Raw genomic sequence first — 17,534 nt, forward strand, 5'->3', positions numbered from 1 at the left:
AAAAAGTCCAGCAAAAGGTCACTAGAAATAGTAAAGTGACTGCAGCGTCTCTCATATGAGGAAAGGCTGAGAGGTTGGGACTGTTTAGCCTGGAGAAAAGAAGGGTCAGAGACATCTCATCAATGAACATAAATGTCTTGAGAGAAAGTGAAGATGGAGCCACTGTTTCTAGTGATGCCTAGTGATAGGACCAGAGGTGATAGGTAAAAACTGAAACACAGGAGGCTCCATCCAAACATCAGGAAACACTTTTTTACTGAGAGGGTGACAGAGCACTGAACAGGTTACTTGTGAAGGTTGTGGAGTCTCCATCCTTGGAGTTATTAAAAAATTGTCTAGACATGGTCATAGGCAGCCAGTTCTAAGTGACTCTGCTTGAGCAGGATGGTTGGGCCCGATGATCTCCACACGTCCCTTCCAACTTCAACCATTCTGTGATTCTGCAATGCCTGTCCACAGTTAGAATAAAGTTACAGCAAGTTAATACTGAATGCAGGAAGCGTTTTCGCTATGACTTGACTTCAAGCTCAGGCATTTTATTGACATGAAATATCTTTGATTTATCTACTGTATGAAGGGTGATCAAAACAAAAGTCATCTTTCTGGTGACAGAAGAGCACCCTTTTCTGTTTTGTATGGTTTGGTTGGTTTTGGTTCATTTTTTGTTGTTGGTTTGTTTTTTTTTTTTTCACAGTTCATATTACTCTATACTGTGCTATCAAGAACAGATGCATTTTGCATCTGTTGCTGGAAGCCGACTTGAACAAACATGAAATTCCAATTGATTTATCAAAGGAAGAGGGCATTGTTATTTCTCTGAAATATGTTCAGTTCATACTGTCTATGCATAACCATAAATCTACCTGGTGTATTGACAGCCAAATGTTTTCTGACCTGTTCCAAACATAGTCAAATAAGTTTTAACTCCTCTGAAGCACCACTTTACCAAAACTGATGCCAGATGTTTCACAGGTGACCTGACAGAATACCATTACTTCCCAATCACCATAAATAAAAGGCGAAGCTGTCACAAAGAGTGTGCAAAGATATATGATTCCAACATTCCTGAAGATTTAACCCTTCCAGATCAGTCACAAATTGAACATCTGAAAGATGTTCCTGAGTTCAGTAATTAGACATAAGGAACTTGACCTTATAGCTTCTTATTTTTCTCAATATTTAGATGCTTTGGAATGAGATATTCGAGGGGATTACAGTATTTTCAGAAGCTACAGCTGCCATATACAGACAGGCAGACCAATGTGCAGCAGCACTTCAGAGCTATGCAGAAGGTATGATTCTGTCTCATATTAGGTTCAATAAGAAGACTAGTGTGGCCCTTGATAACGTTGCACCAGCAGTCTTTTCTAGTACAGTTTTTCCTCCATGTCTGTGCTTTTCCCATGGGACACCAGCAGAACTGTATCTATCCTGAGGTCAGGAAGTTAAATAGCACTGATCCCATGACTGTCAAACAAAATTCATATCTACGGTCCTGTTTGGTTAGACTGCTCAAGGCCCTATATGTTGGGCAATACACTCTTACACACTAGCTACGAGAATGGCCACCTAAGGTGTTTGAGTCTCAAACTTCCTTTTGTGCAGGAGGAAATTTAGACATCACATCTCCTAGCAACATAATCCAACCTAAAGTACTGGCTGTCTCCTCTGGAATTTGTTCTATTTTACATACTTAAGTCTTTTGGTACAAGGACTTGAACTTTCCTGGCAGACACATGAGTTTTCTAACACTGGGTTATCACATTGATAACTTGCTCTTGATCTAGCTGAGCCAACATTTACTCATTTTACAGAAAAATGAGACAGTTTCAGCCAGTTGGATGAGAGTAAGCCATGCCACATACAGCAGTGCCCAGCAGTTGAGAATGTAAAGGTCTGTTTTCAAATCAAACAGAGGAAGGAACAAGATCTTTGCCTTCCCAAGCCCAATCAAAGGCTCTGGATAGGCAGTGATACTGGTGAGAGTGATACCACCATTACCTTTCTGACTAGGAATGGTTTGTCCAACCTTTCATTTTTACATTAGGTGAAAGAGCACAGCAGTGATGTCTGAGCAAATGGGATCACTTAACTTTCATAGGGAGGGGAAGAGTTTTCAGACTCAGATCTGCCCACAGTTTTTCTTAGTGTCTATTTTGGGCAGCTCCCTGCTTACTGTGCTTCCTTTTGGCATTTTTACTCTGGAGCAGTTTTTGCCCTCTCTGCAATTTTTATGATACCTGGGTGACTAAATGCATGGCAGTGGCCAATACTGCACAGATATCTAGGAGTTAGGCATAGCTTTGGTGGCTTCAGCCCCATATTTCACTGTAGTCATCCTTTTTTAATGCTTACTCTGACTGCTGGACAGATCTGTATTTTCATTAATTAATATACCCTTTTCCTATACTAAGCTTTTAATAAGTAACTAAGAATAACTGGGTTTTTCACAAGAGTATACAATAGAGCTAAACTGTGGAAAAGATTTGACCCTCATAATACTCCTTCTGAACTGTAACGTGAGCAGGCACAAAGTGTTGTGCCACTCTGCCTCTCACAAACACACTGATCACAGGATGAATGCAGACATGATTGTATTTGAAAAAACACCTCTGTGACTCTGAAATGCCAATATCCACTGCCCACTGCTCCTTGAAAAATGGCCATTTGGAGCAAATAATTTAGCCACAGGAAAGGATTCTGCCTGCCTCTGCATTCGTTGAAGAAGACAACTCATACTTAGCCAGAAATACTCTGTGACTAGGTGGATGAGGTGTCACTCATGCAGTAGGAGACTCCTGTAAGGTTTGTGAACAATGAAGCAACAAGAACAGTCCAAAATTAATTGCAACCGTTTGGATATAAAACAAAATAGTCATAACAACAACAACAACTACTACCTACCACCTTCCTTTCCAGCCCAAAGGCTGTATTAGCTTCACAGACTTCTGAAGATTTTCAGTCACCAGAGGGGGACAAAGAACCATAATGCTGAAGACTTGGATATGTTTTAATTTGCCTAAATCCACAAAACTTTCACTTAACTGTCTTGTCAAATTCTGGCACACATTCCTGCTCCAAAGCAGTCTATTTCTTTCATCTTTTCCAGTTTGGTATATCCTTCTGACTGTTGTAGCTTACAGAGATGTATACTAGATTTCAGGGTTGCTTAAAGCAAATAAAATTAATTCCTCATGAAGGAATAAGAACTTGAGGTTTCCCCATATTGTTCCCACTAACACCACACAACATTCCTGTTGATTTTGTCTTTCTAGATGGAAATATTGCTATCCAACTGGTCATACAACTCACACATGGCTTCCTGCTACAGTCACATTTCATGAAAAGATCAGGTATTTCCAAACAAATAATTCTCTAAGCTTTACTGAATTATTTCAGTACAGTTTTACTTTACCTGATCTATTTTTTTTTACATTATATGAATTATTAACCTCGTCTTCTCTCCTTATTTGGCATTTCTGTGCAAATGAAATTATGTCTAAAACATATTGACTAGTTGGGTCCGTTGGGCTGTGTATTAGCATCATAAGGCAAAGAATACATGACACTCCATTAGTATCTCCTTGTGGAGTTTCAAGGAGTATAAATTGTTATCAGAAAACTCGATTGTCCCCAAAGATTATGCAAGAAAAAATATTATTCTCCTCATACAGAAAAATATGAAGTGCGGGTATTAGGTTGTGGCTTGCAATTGAATAGTCCCTGGGAGCACAACTTTGATGAACACTTAGAGCTGCACCCTTCAGGAGCGTGCTTTGATTCCCCGCCAGTCAAGGAAAATAACAGCCACTGAATGGACTGGTGCTTAGCAGTTAAAATTAGCTTTTTCTTCTTCTTTTATCCCTCCTGCCCCCTCAATGTACAGGGTTCAGCTTCCCTCCAATTCTCATGCCCTCTTCTTCCAGATAATGAAGTAAATAGAGAGGATGTATGCTGAGACACAGGAGACAGCTCTGTATACCCAAGTTTTGCTTTCCTTCATGAGCAGAAAAGAACAATAGCAATAACCAAAAATTTCTCCTAGGAAAGGCTAGGGAATGTGTTTATCCCATAAAATAAAAACCTTGCTTCACAGACTTTTTTCCTGTAGATTAAAGATACTTTGTTTGGTATCATGTTTACATCACATGAGCAGAAAGCCTAACAGGTATTATTTTTCTCTTGCTATGTACCTGTCAGATGGAAGGATGAAATCATAATTGTGCCACATGCTATCTTCAGACATTTTTTGTTTCTGCTGCATAGTCCGATATTTAGCATAATGCATCATGAATCATTTGCTATCTCTTTTATTTGTATGTAATTGCCTACAGTACATGTATTAAATTCTCAGTGTTTTTCAGACTGTCAAAGATGCAATTTCATGCCTTACAACTCTATAAAATATATTAGATATTTTCATTTCTTTTAAATTTAAACCAGAAACCTGGCTTCAGTGGATATTTCAATTGTTTTTTTTTTAAAATCTCTCCAAGCTTGCGACATTTGTAACTGCTCAGATGTTAACCCAAACCATTCACCCATTCACCTTGGTAACAGCATACTTTTGGTTTTTATGTACTGGGCTGGACATCAAAGACATGTTTTTATTGCAGAGATTTTACTAGCCAAGTCTGGATTCGTAACAGACCCCATTCAGCAACAGCTGAATTGTATAGACAGTCCTTCTTTGAGATAAAAACAGGTGAACTGTGATCAATCAAGGGCCAAATTGAAATCTTCCCTCCATCTTTGCTCCTTCCCCCCACACCCTAACTCAGATTTTGGCTGGGCTGGGATGCTTTCTGGAATTAAACACTTTATTTTGTATGCTCCTTACCATAGGAAGCCTCAGTCTTCCTACAGGACGACTAGCACTTGTACACACTTAACAGTATCTTTCCAGTGGAGACACTCTGGAGCTCTATAGCTACCTTATTCAAAAGGAATCTGGCTAATGCTGCATTGAATGATTTTTTTATTTTTATTTTTTTATTTTTATTTTTTTTTTTAATGAAAGAAACAGATGCCTTTAGCACCTTGTGTTACATTGCCTTCCCAGTCTTGTTCTTACAGAGTTTCTGGAAGTTCATAAATGGAGCTGTGGTTTGTTCTATATTTACCAAAACCATCATATCTTCCTTCAGTCCTTCCTTATAGCACCAGGTGGCAAAATAATGGCTTCTCCCTCATTTGGTCAAGCCCTCTTTCCCTGCAATCCACACTCACAAGGTCTTTACACACACTTTTCAGTATTTGTTCTACTCATATTGCCTTTATAGGAAAGAATATATTACCTAATCTACACAGTCTCTTCCACAAACACTTGTTTTAATACAAGTAAGAGCTCTAGATGACCAGGGAGACACGAGGCAGGGACTCAGAAACCTTTTTCGTAAAAGATAGCTGAACTGTCTGTTAAGAAACATAAGCAGTGTTCACTGTCATTTTAATTTGTCAAGCTTCATATAAATAGCCACTTATATTAAACAAGTTATCAGCAGTTTCAGTAAACGTTACCAAACAATTTTTATGGTGAAGATTATTTCTACCTTATTGTCAAGAGAAAGGAAAGAACACAAGATGCTGCTGAACAGCATTTTAATAGTATAGATATCTTACATTTATATAATGTCTGCCACCCCAGAGCAATTTACAAAAGATATTCACAAAGGAGTTACCCTGTCCATCCTTGAAATGCCTCCACCTCTCAGCTGGAGGTTGGGATCCAAGTAGGCAGATGGCAAAGAGCAGAAAACAGATCAGCAGGGGAAGAAGAATTTTGGCTGAAAATTTGTAGGCTTGGGAAACAACATCTCTTATGAAAAAAAAAATAAAAAAATGCAACTCTATCTCTGTGAAATCATTAAACTCCTCAGAGAACAGAGAACTTTGGTTTTGTCAAAGAAAACTTTGGTCATACAGAAAGCTTCTTGGGACTTAATTATCTACCACAGAAAGATAAAAGACCAAATTCTGCCAAGTTGTGATAACATGTTGCCAAGGAATATCCATAAATCCAACACAGGCCATACCTTCTCCAGCATTCGGGTCTACCATTTGAAAGGAAAAAAGAGAGCTATATTCCCCTGTTATGACAGCTGTACTTCATCCTTAGATGAAGTACAAAATCTTTTTGTACAAATCTTTTGGGCAAATCTTTTGGTCACCTTCTTGTTTCCCACCAGTAGATTAAAGACAAGTACATGCTTGGTTCACTCAGAGTTATGGTAAGTGCAGTTTGGACATCTGATTCCTTCAGGAGTCAAGCAAACCACTTAGAAGGGTGGCTTTGTATCTCCTTTCTCAGTCTCCTACCTCTCAGATGAGTACCTTAACCGCTGTTTTGCATGATGTTTTCCGAAAGGTTAAAACACACTGATCTGAAGATGAAGTATAGTACACAGCTGAGATATAATGTAATGAAAGATTACAACAGTGCCAAGCAGACACTAGCAAGCATTCAAATCCAAATAATTAAACTATGAGAGTCTTTTAATTTTATTTCAAGTCTGACTTTTTCTCCTCCTTCACCCATTAGTACTTTTTCCAATGCACAATTTTCCCACTAGGCGTTGGACTCTGGGAAAGCATTTAAGAAAGAGAGGTGATAAGGGAAGAATGATTTGAGAATAAAATGTCTGCAGCAGAGAGAGAAAAGTAGCTGGTTTAGTGCTTTGAAGCAAACTCATTAGAACAGGTTGGCAGTCCAAATGACAACTGAGGGAACTCCTCACAGGAACATTTCTCATGGTTAGAACAGAGCAGCAGGTTAACCTGTTACTGAAGGATTAACTGTTCATCAGTTATGTGCTGACATGTCTGAAAAACATTTGGACCCTCTGTCTATGATTCACTTTAATTCCTGCAGCCCTTTGTAACCCTGAAATGCCTAAGTTTTCTGTCCTCCCAGAGTTCTCCTGACATGACAGATGGTTTGAGAAATACTGTGGCACTAAATTTCATCACGGAATTTACTGTGGGCTTTAGTAAAACACCAGCCTGCAAAGTAAACTTTCTCTCAGTTTGTAAAATATCTAATTTTCACCTGTCATACTCAAATATACTTGGAGAGATTGCATCTGAAAAAAGGTGCCAGAGTCATCATGAACTAATGCACTCGGTGAGGAATTCTGCCATTTGTATGCTGAATTCTGATACTGAAAAGAGGACAAAAATATAACTCTCTCTAATCTAAAATGGTATGAAAATTTGATCATTACAGATGCCTTTCCTCCTCAGCCATGCCATGAAGATACTACACTACACTTGATCTTGTGTTCAGTTCTGGGCCCCTCAGTTCAGGAAAGACATTGAAGTGCTGGAGCGAGTCCAGAGAAGAGCAACAAGACTGGTGACGGGACTTGAGCATAAGACCTATGGGGAGAGGCTGAGGGAGCTGGGGTTGTTTAGTCTAGAGAAGAGGAGGCTTAGAGGTGACCTCATCACTCTCTATAACTACCTGAAGGGAAGTTATAGCCAGGTGGGGATTGGTCTCTTCTCCCAGGCAGTTAGCAATAGGACAAGGGGGCATGGGCTTAAACTCTGCCAGGGGAAATTTAGGCTGGATATTAGAAAGAAATTCTTTACAGAGAGAGTGGTCAGGCATTGGAATGGCCTGCCCAGGGAGGTGGTGGACTCGCCGTCCCTGGAGGTTTTTAAACTGAGATTGGGCATGGCACTTAGTGCCATGATCTAATAAACGGACTAGAGTTGGACCAAGGGTTGGACTCAATGATCTCTGAGGTCTTTTCCAACCCAGTCGATTCTGTGATTCTGTGATAAAGGCAAATAGGAAAGAGGTACTATGTAGACTGTTTTGGCAGTTCTCAGTCGCTAATACTAGAGATCATTTTATCTTCTTACTCTTTCCTTCTTTCCTTCTCTTATTTAGTTTATCAGCATATTTGTCTTATGCCTTTTTTTTTTTTTTGTGGTGTTTTTAGGGGTTTGTTTGTTTCTTTGTTTTTTGAGGGGGTGTGTATTTTGGATTTTGTTTGTTTGTTTTGGTTTTGTTTTGTTTTGTTTTGTTTTGTGGGGGGGGGTTGGTTCTGTTTCATTGGTTCGGGTGTTTTGTAGACTTCATTATAAAGGTGGAAAATTAAGATAAAATAAAAGAAATATGAATCAAATAATGAACTTTACCAAAAGTTAGCTCAAATAAAGATTACAATACAGACAGTGCTGTGAAAGCCTCCAGCCACCAGTTCTTATTAACAAGGAGCTGGAAGTTCCATAGATCTCTGTTTTGAACTGGAGCCTGGAGGAGGACAGACCAAAACTCAGATTCTTCAGGGGATTTTAAACAGACATTTAGAGGGCCCTTCCTTAAATCCTGAAAAATTTTCTTGCATTTTGCCGTGTTTAGAAATCCCTACTATAAGGCCAGTACTGAGGTAGACTGTAAATCTGACCAGCAAGGTAATCAGTCATCTTGCCCAGAACTGATAACTTTTTATCTAGTTTTGGCTGGCACTCTTGCAGGAGGTCTCCACTCTGGATATTGTTATCAGACCAATAAAAGTTGTAGTGCAATACAGGTAGCTGAGACACATCCTCCTGCTGCTTAAGGACTGTGAACAATGTTCTCTGGTGAAATTACAGTTGCTGGGTATGGGCTGTTACAGTTAGTTTTGAGTTACTGTTATCAGTATTACACTTGCTCTTCCCTCTCATACACTCTACACTACACTGGCCATATGAAGCCACACAGAATTATCTAGTCTTATTTCTCCCACTCCCCACCTTGGATGTGTCTAAAGCTTTTTGTTTTCTTCCTGACTGGTCCTGATCATGGCTGTGTACCAAGAGGTCCATTTTTACCTTATATTTCTGTGACTTTCCAAAGGTACTTGAAAATACAGTTTGCATCTCAACTCCATAAATACATAACTACATTTTAGATTTCCTGTAAATCAGCCATACATATTTAGGCCAATGTTTATGCTAAGCCTTTTTTTTCTGTAGTATGTTGGTTGGAAGAAAACAAACAAACAAACAAACACACACACAAAAAAAAAAAACAACAAAAAAAACCCCAAAAAAACCCAAAAAACCACACACACACACAAAAACAAAACATACAAACAAACAAAATAAAAAAACTAAAGAGAAAAAAAATAGAGCAGCTACCTTAAAGTGACCTGCAGTAATTCATCAAAATATCCTTTTCTTGAAGGCCTTAGTCATGAAAATCACAAACAGCTTCCGTGCACTAAACATCACCAAATGCTAGCCCTGAAGCTCTAAGGAATCATGGAAACAGTTCTTCAGTGCATTTCCCAGTGTTGATCCATATGAATTTTCATGCTTCCAATTTTGCATAATTCTCAGGTTGAAATGAACTCAGAACATGCAATGTGAAACTCAGCCAAGCATTCTGCTTCCCATAATTTCAGCTCAAAACCATACATCGGCCTGACTTCTCTCAAAGCAGTTTTTACAAAAGGCATGCAAGTGTTGACCAACTTCATGCTGGATTCCAGATTTGTAATATGGTTTTGGTTTCATTGTAAACATTTTGCATAGCTTTGTTTTTCTATATTAAAATGGTTTATGCAATCTTCAGAAGCATCTAAATGGGGAAAAAGCAAAATGAATCCAGCATCAATAAGTCCATGACTTCCCTCCTAGCCTTTGGACCCTCAAGTCACACTTGCTCCGCAGCTCAAATCATATATTAAAAGGGAAATTTGTGGCTGACCTTCGAAGTTTTGCAGCAGACATTGCACACCTCTTCCAGAAAAAGTGATCTTCTGACACGGTTTACATAATTACCTACCCCACAAGTAGTTCTGCAGTCCTATTGTTGCAGGGCAGAGCCTGTAGCTGCCTGAGGATTCATCCAGAAAACATCCAGAGGAAGGGTACCTTCCTAATGGACTGTGAGCTAAGGACCTCTTGAAAGAAATCCTGATACACAGACCACATGGAGAACCACTCTTTAATTCAGAGACTTATAACTGAAAGGTCATTAGAGGGACTATTCCTTTCCTACAGTTTCAGTTAAGCTGCTTAATAGCTTGCAGCTGTACCTGCAAGTATCCTAAGCTGGGAACTTCCTACATCATCTTGGCTGTATCTGCTGTTTGCAACACTTAGAAAAAAAAATGTTAAAGATAACTATTTTCTCTAGTGTATAACAGGAACATTTAGACTATCAGTTAAGGGGTTTTTCTCAGCCACATTTACTGCCATCTCTACACTTCTGAGAGCAAATCAAAGAGGTTTGCTTTACTTCCTAGTAGTTTTAACTGCCTTATTTCACTTTTCAGTAAAAAAATTAAATAAATAAATAAATAAATAAATAAATGCCTCAAATAAAATTACAACTTGACCTGAGAGGCTGTTTAAAAAGCTATCGTGTCTCAACTACTAGATACAACCTTCTATGAAAAGGTAGTACTATACTATGGTATATTTGCAGGATCTTCAAAGTGATCTTAAGGTCTGGGTTTACAGACATATATTTGTGTGGTTACCTTTGCTACTTTCATTTCTGGAAAAGGTGAGCATGAGTATAAGTACAGGTCAACATTAAACCCATGAACAATTACAGCATATTAATTTTGTATTGGAATATCCAGGGCACTAGTTACAGCTTTAAGACCATGACTACTAGTATTTGAAGACAGAGGAAGAGAAGTTAGAGAATGCTAACACAGGGGGACCATGTGAAGCCACAGGTGGCATGGTGGAACATAGTTCTCACTCCCTCACTGGGCGCTTGTGAAACCTTAAATGCATTCAGAAGCTGTTCCCTCTAAAGAAGGATGATTTTAGCAATGCTCAGTCTAGGGACTGGCTCACAGGTCTCGTTAGAAGGCCACTATCTAATTCTCTGTCCTGTACTGTCATGCTATGTAAGTGCTGACACGTTTTTCAGCTGGGCTTTGCGGCAGTTCTTTCTTCTACAGAATGTACATTAAACTCATCAGTGGAAAAGGGATGTTGTGACGTCTGACTGAAATCTGTCCCAATGTTTTGCTATTTATAAGTGATGTCACAGGAGTGTGAAGTGGAGCTAGGTATGACTCTTACCTCTTCAGAGCTGGAGAGGTGTTTGGGGCTCAATATCTCTAGCCATCTATTCACTCTTCAGTATTTATTCAAGACTGAGTTAATGACTCAAGGTTTCAAAACAAACTTTAGAAGAGGAAGCTGGACTAAGACAAATAAGCGAACGTATTTAAAATTCCCAAAGTGAAGGTATTAAGGAGAAAAAAACGATGAGAAGGAAATCTTTCTACCAGCTGTGCTTTCTCATATCAGGTGAATTCGCACTCTGGTTTGACTTTAAATGATCATAAAACATGTTTAAAATAAACAGTATATTTAACAAAGATAGAAGTGGCCTCATTAGAAGTGCAGTAGTTTCTCACACCTTGTCTGCTTTCAGGGAATAATTGGTAACTCTTTGCAGTGGATGTGCTGCAGACACATTCCAACTATCTAATGTCAGCTGTAGCTGCGTTGACAGTTTTGCTGTTGTGTGGCACTGTTAATTTGCCAGAGCTTGTCAGATAAGGAAATAAACTTATTTCAGCAACTATGAGCTATTCCTACCTAAAGATAATCCTTTTTGGGCTCTGATGTAAGGATTGTGAAAATTTTGTTTCATAATTCTCTTTCCAAAAGATAGACTGGCTTTTCTTCAGATTTTTTGAGGCACTGACAGTATGCCTAAGTAACTGAGAAGAATTTAGCATGGAAGATTTAGCTTTTTTAATAAATTTTCCTCTAAGAAATTACTACTTCAGTGGCTTGCACAAAACTGCAGACCAAGCTGTATTCTGCTTTCAGAACAACTTTGCACACACGTTGATTCTAAACATTTTCAGACTTTTTACTATTCAGCTATGTAGCCAAGGCACTTTCACATATAAAAAGTAGAGTAAATGTTAATGCTTCCTGTCAGACTCCCTGAGGTCCAGATTATTCTTCAAAGTATTTTTGCTGAAGACTTCCCTGCCTGCTTGTTGTTCTGAGCTTTCTCTAGACACCATCTGCTCTTCCACTGCTGTCAGGATTAGGTTTCTTGTGACCTTCTTTCAAGTTGTACCTAAATAAGCCTCAGCCTCCATGGCCCAAACTGATGACTGACTCCTTCACACACATTTTCTTCTTTTTGCTGGGTTAAACTCCTGAATATTCATCTATCCTTTGCCTTTGTCTGATGTTCCCTGCTACTTCTGTGTTAGCCACTTAGCCTTGAGGGACCAGACTCAAAAGAGTCCTCATCCTTATCTGAAGCTCAGAAGCATTATTTAAGAGTCAAGGTACATTTTGAATTTTGCAGGTGGACTGTAGGAACTCCACTACTAGCCCTGACTACCATATACATTTTTTTTCCTTTGCCTCTGCACTGCCACATTTAACATTTTCTTGACCCAGAGTTAGGGGACTCCATAGCAAATCTGAGATTTAGACCCAGCTCCTGTATGAACTAGGGCAAATCCCAAAGTTATGTGATGTATATGTGACCATATCTGTAAATTCTTGCTGTTTAGTGTGGCTTGGTATTCCTACATTCATCAGCATAAATAAAAGAAGGTTACTTTAAAAAAATAATACAAATATTTCTGTTTAACCAAATCAGCAAATATAAGCATTCTTATGTCCATTTTAGTTTCTCTGAGCAGAGAAAGACGTTACAGGTGAGGGTGGTCAGTGCAAAGCATGCTGGTAGCATCCAGTAATACAGCAGTGATAACTAAAACTGATGTATCTCTTTAAGCATCAATCACTTCCACATAGTGAACTGCCCCAAGTTAAGACCTTCTCTTGTAACATGACAAGATTATTGCACAAAGGGAGAACTTTGGGTTTTCTGCTTAGAGAGTTAGGTTGTGCAGATACCCTGATGTGTTCAGTCAAGACTCTCTAACCAATTTCCAGAGCACTGGGAAAAGCAGAATATTTTGACATATATGTTGCCAGAATTTGAGCAGATGCTTTGTAATTAAGACTACTCATACACCCATAACTATTATACCTCATGTGATGTGATGAGAGAAAATTAATTTTAAAATGTGCAGGTAGCCAATAAATCTTATTGTAGCCTAACTTTTATATGAATGTTGCCTTAGGCAAGGCATATGTGGCCTAGAAAGACAGTTTTGTTCTCTCCTCTTAATTATTCAGCACTAAAGTACCTACTTTTCTCTCTGGTTTTACAACACCCTTGTATCACTTAACAAAGAATATATTAAAAAACAAACAAACAAACAAACAAAAACAAACAAACAAAAAAACAGATCTTTTCCAGAGCATTTAGTGCTATTTAGTGCTTCTGACAGGCACTATACACTCTCCACTGTGATCATCCCCTTCAAAGTGACAGTGTCACAGGACTGAATTTTCACTCCCTGCAGTTGCAGGTATCCTTGTAACTTGAGTTCACCCAATGATTTTGAAGGAATTTTAAATATACAGCTGAAACAAAATTCCAGTTTTTAAGAGCTATTTGAATATTATGGCTGGAAAACTTTTCTGTTGTGTTATGAACTCGCTGACACATATAAAGGAGTTTTGTTTACTACTGAGCTCTTCCGAAACCTTTCAAACAAGCTGAGCTGCTGGAGGCCTCATATGTAAGGCTTGTCCTAGTTGATGCTGGGAAGGTTTCCTGTGCTGGATAAATGTCAGTTAGGGTTTTTTTTTAACACAAAAGAAGGGTGTTTTGTTCTATCGCACCTGCAAATATCAGGTGCAAAATATGGCAAAGTCCACCTATTTTCAGTAAAAGTTGAGTGTCGGGTGTGGAATTTTGTTTTAAGGAGACTTAACAGTTCTGGGACCTGACACAGTGTGATGTACATGCTTTCATATCCAGAGAGATGACTCTGCCAGAAAGGCCATTGTCAATCGGGCAGGTAATTCACACCAAACAGAACATACAAGGAACAATACCATGTAAATGTTAAATACACATGAACCAGCAGAAAACAGTGCCTTCTTGAAACCCCAGTCATGAACACTCCTAAATTTGGTCAGAAATATTGTTGTTCCCTTACTTCCTTCATGACAAAACCAACATAATTACAGCTGTTTTTTATTCTTTTGCAGGAAAAAAAAAAAAAAAAAAAAAAAAAAAAGATGTCAACCAAACAAACAAAACAACAGATTATCTTAAGCAGGAGGAAAAGTGAAAAGTATGATATCCCTGTGGTGCAAAGTATGGCAAGTGGCACCAAAGGTGAAACTCTTCCTTTCTCTGTTTGCTGAGTTAATTAGAGTTAGTAGAAAAAAAGACGACATTGATTCTATCTTTCCAAATACAGTAGTATTAGGAGGAAGAAATCATCTTTAAAGGACTATATTTGGCTCTTTTTCTTTTTTTTTCCTCCATTAATTCTATTAATTGCTTTAAGAATATATATTGTTTAGAATTTTTTACTCATTTGTTTTGTTTATCTCCTTTGAATTCTACTGATTCTGGACTACCAATTCTCTTAAATTTACACTGTATCGAAACATGGAGTTCTCATATTTTCTTTCAGTATTTTTTTATTGTCCATGAACTGGAGATGTTTCAAATAATTACAATGAAAGGAGGAAAAAAACACAACTGAAAACAGGCATATCTCACTTCATTCTCTTATACTTGGTATTCAACAAATTAAAATAAAAAGGAAGTGCAGGAACAAACAAAACTTTGAGAACCTGAGATAAAATGTAACTGAGATTTTTGCTATTTATAAGTGATGTCACAGGAGTGACATTTCAATCAGTTCTAATCCCAGTACAGTAGATCCAAATAAAAAAAAACAGAACTCATGGAGTTCAGCCTGCAGACACTACACACCCAAACCATGTTGTTCTCAAGGGCCTCAGCTCTCCAGTAGGTGTGTTCCAGCAGGTTAAACCCTTGGCTGATCCATTGCTAGCCTTCCAGTAAACATGTTGTCCAAGCAAAAAGATCCAAAAGTACTTTCTCGAAGCCAACATACACTTTCTCTCAGGCACCATAGTGTATCTCATTTTATTTTAAAAAGAGAATACAGAGAAGGAAAGCAATAAGTCTGCTGGGGTTGGTTATAGCCCATTTGAATTCAAATTAACAGAAATGCCTGTATGTGATTAATGTTTCCTTTGCTATGATTGCTTCCCTATGTCTGTTGGGGTGTGCAGTCTCAAGGTAAAGGAAAGGGTTAATCATAGACACTTCACTGTTAGTGCAGTTCAGGCAAGAAATGGGGTGATTGTACCAGGAGAATCCTCCTGCCCTTGGGCTCTAAATACTCCTGCGTTGCTGGCATTGAGGAGTTGGAGGTTCAGAGAAGAAGGAGAGAGGCTCTGGGGTTGCGAAGGTATCTGCAGAGTAACTTTCCTCCCTGTGGAGTGTCTGACCTGAATTTGTAAGACTCTGAGCCCTAGGCTTTTTGAGTCTGAAAGTTAATTTCTTGTACCTGTAGCCCCGATAAGACCAACCTGCCACTGCAAGAGCTGATTTGCTTCTTTCTTTTATTACTGGATTTCTGCTTGGCAAAAGATCTCACCTATGAGTGCTGAGGGTGCCCTGGAGAGACCATAGAGAGTTGATGGGATGCTGTAAGGCTCAAATCCACTGTGAGTACAAAAGATCCTCAAATTAACCTTGTAGGGCTCATCCCAGACAGTCCCTCACTACCTGAAGTTGAACAAACACTTGAAAAGCAGCCCAGTTTTGCACATCAAGTTCCTTAGGACAGGATCAGTGACAATTTCAAGTTGACATTTTATTTCAGCTGTCACATCTTTCCTGCTTTCTGTCACTCCAGTCCCTACTGGCCAGACCTAAAATTAAACTTTTTTGGCTCTGGAAAAATTAATGACATTCCTGTGGAAAGCAGGTTGGTTGAAAGAAGCGCTATCAGGTCCAAGAAATAAACAGGAAAGGATTATTAAGAGAAAAATAATCTTTAAGAGAAACAGATGTAATGATTAACAGCTCTACTTTACCACAGGCAGAATTCCTGTGGTGATATATGGAAACCCTCTGGAACTCTCAATTTTTACTAGATAATCCATCCTGAATGTTAAAATATTGCCTTATCCCCTGCATATCACCTTTTGAACTATTGAGGCATTCTACTAATTGACCTCAAGAATAACTCTGGTTCTGTTTGTCTGAGGTACATGGCTGCCCAACTCCCAGCTATATATATATATATATATGTTTTTTTTTTTTTTTAAGTGTTCATTTTAAGTTTGTCTTGGGGGCCTTACTTTTGAGAAAAAAAAAAGAAAAAACAACAACAACAACCCCCTGAAAATCAATATCTGTGGACCATTAATATTCTGTTACTCTTAATTGTGATATTGCACAATGTATTCTGCATTTGCTTGGTCACATAATTGCCATTAATTCACAGTGTGTTTAGTGCACAAGAATCAAAGTAAAAGCTAGATATTTTAAATAGTGTTAACTGTTATTGATTACAGAAGGTCTTTTATAGTCAAGGGAGAAAACATATTTTCACCTAAACTCATCTTCTAGAAGCAAGACTCTTACAATGGGCAGACTCAAATAGCTGTAGTCATGAAAGAACTTTTCTCCTTGGTATTTCTTGGCATAGCTTTCTTAAGTTTTTCTTAGCAGAAGTTAAAAACAATGAAGCTTCACTTTTAAGTAATCAACACCAAATTGGTCACAGGAGAAAGGCTGTAAAATGGTTATCAATACTTACAAAAACATTTATTATACCTCTTATTAAAAGAGGTATATTAAGTTCCTGGAATCTGTCATGGAGAGATAATATGTACCATTCCCTCCTCTCCCAGAAGTGTGGGAATAAAATACTGACAGTTAATTTTATTAGTTAAAGCCAGAGAGTAAAATTAAGGCAGATACCCTCTCCTGTGTATAGCTCAAGAGATGTAGTTATTTACACTTCTAGTACAATCATGGGCCCAACCTGGGAGAGCCACTCTACAGACACAGCAGAAGAAAGTCCTTGCCTCAATGAATTTGAGGAAGAAAATACAGGAAAAGAAAGAGTGAAGGATAATTCCAATAATACTTACTTGGTTCATCCATAATTTGGGTATGGAAGAAGTCAGCACTACTACTCAAATCTGCATCCAGTTTTCAGAAATCTAACCATAACGAAGTAACAGAACTACCACCAAACTTCTTAATTTCTTTTTTGCTCTAAAAAATACACCTTTTTGGAGGTATGCAAGTAAATCAGAACTTCCTGATGACACCATGGCACACTGACCCCAGCTGAGGGTTTGTGTCCACTAGAATGGGTCATGGCTGAACAGGACTGGTCAGGTGGTGGGACAGATGCCTTGCAAGGTTGGTCAGGACTACTAAGCTATACAACAGTCATTTTTCTGCAACCTGTTATTTCCACCTGTTTTTTATCTTGCAGATGATAAACCAAAGGTAACATGAAAAATGTAGGCTGGATGATGCTATTGCTAAAATTTTGTCACATTTGGACTTTTGAAGTTTACATCTTTGCCTGTAGCAGTTTGGGTGGCTGCCTTCTAAAGTCCACTTCTTGCAACCCCGCTTCCTGTTTGTTTTTTTAATTCCAAAGTCC

The sequence above is a fragment of the Streptopelia decaocto genome (assembly GCF_964273445.1).
Source record: "Streptopelia decaocto genome assembly, chromosome: 3".
Classification (NCBI taxonomy): domain Eukaryota; kingdom Metazoa; phylum Chordata; class Aves; order Columbiformes; family Columbidae; genus Streptopelia; species Streptopelia decaocto.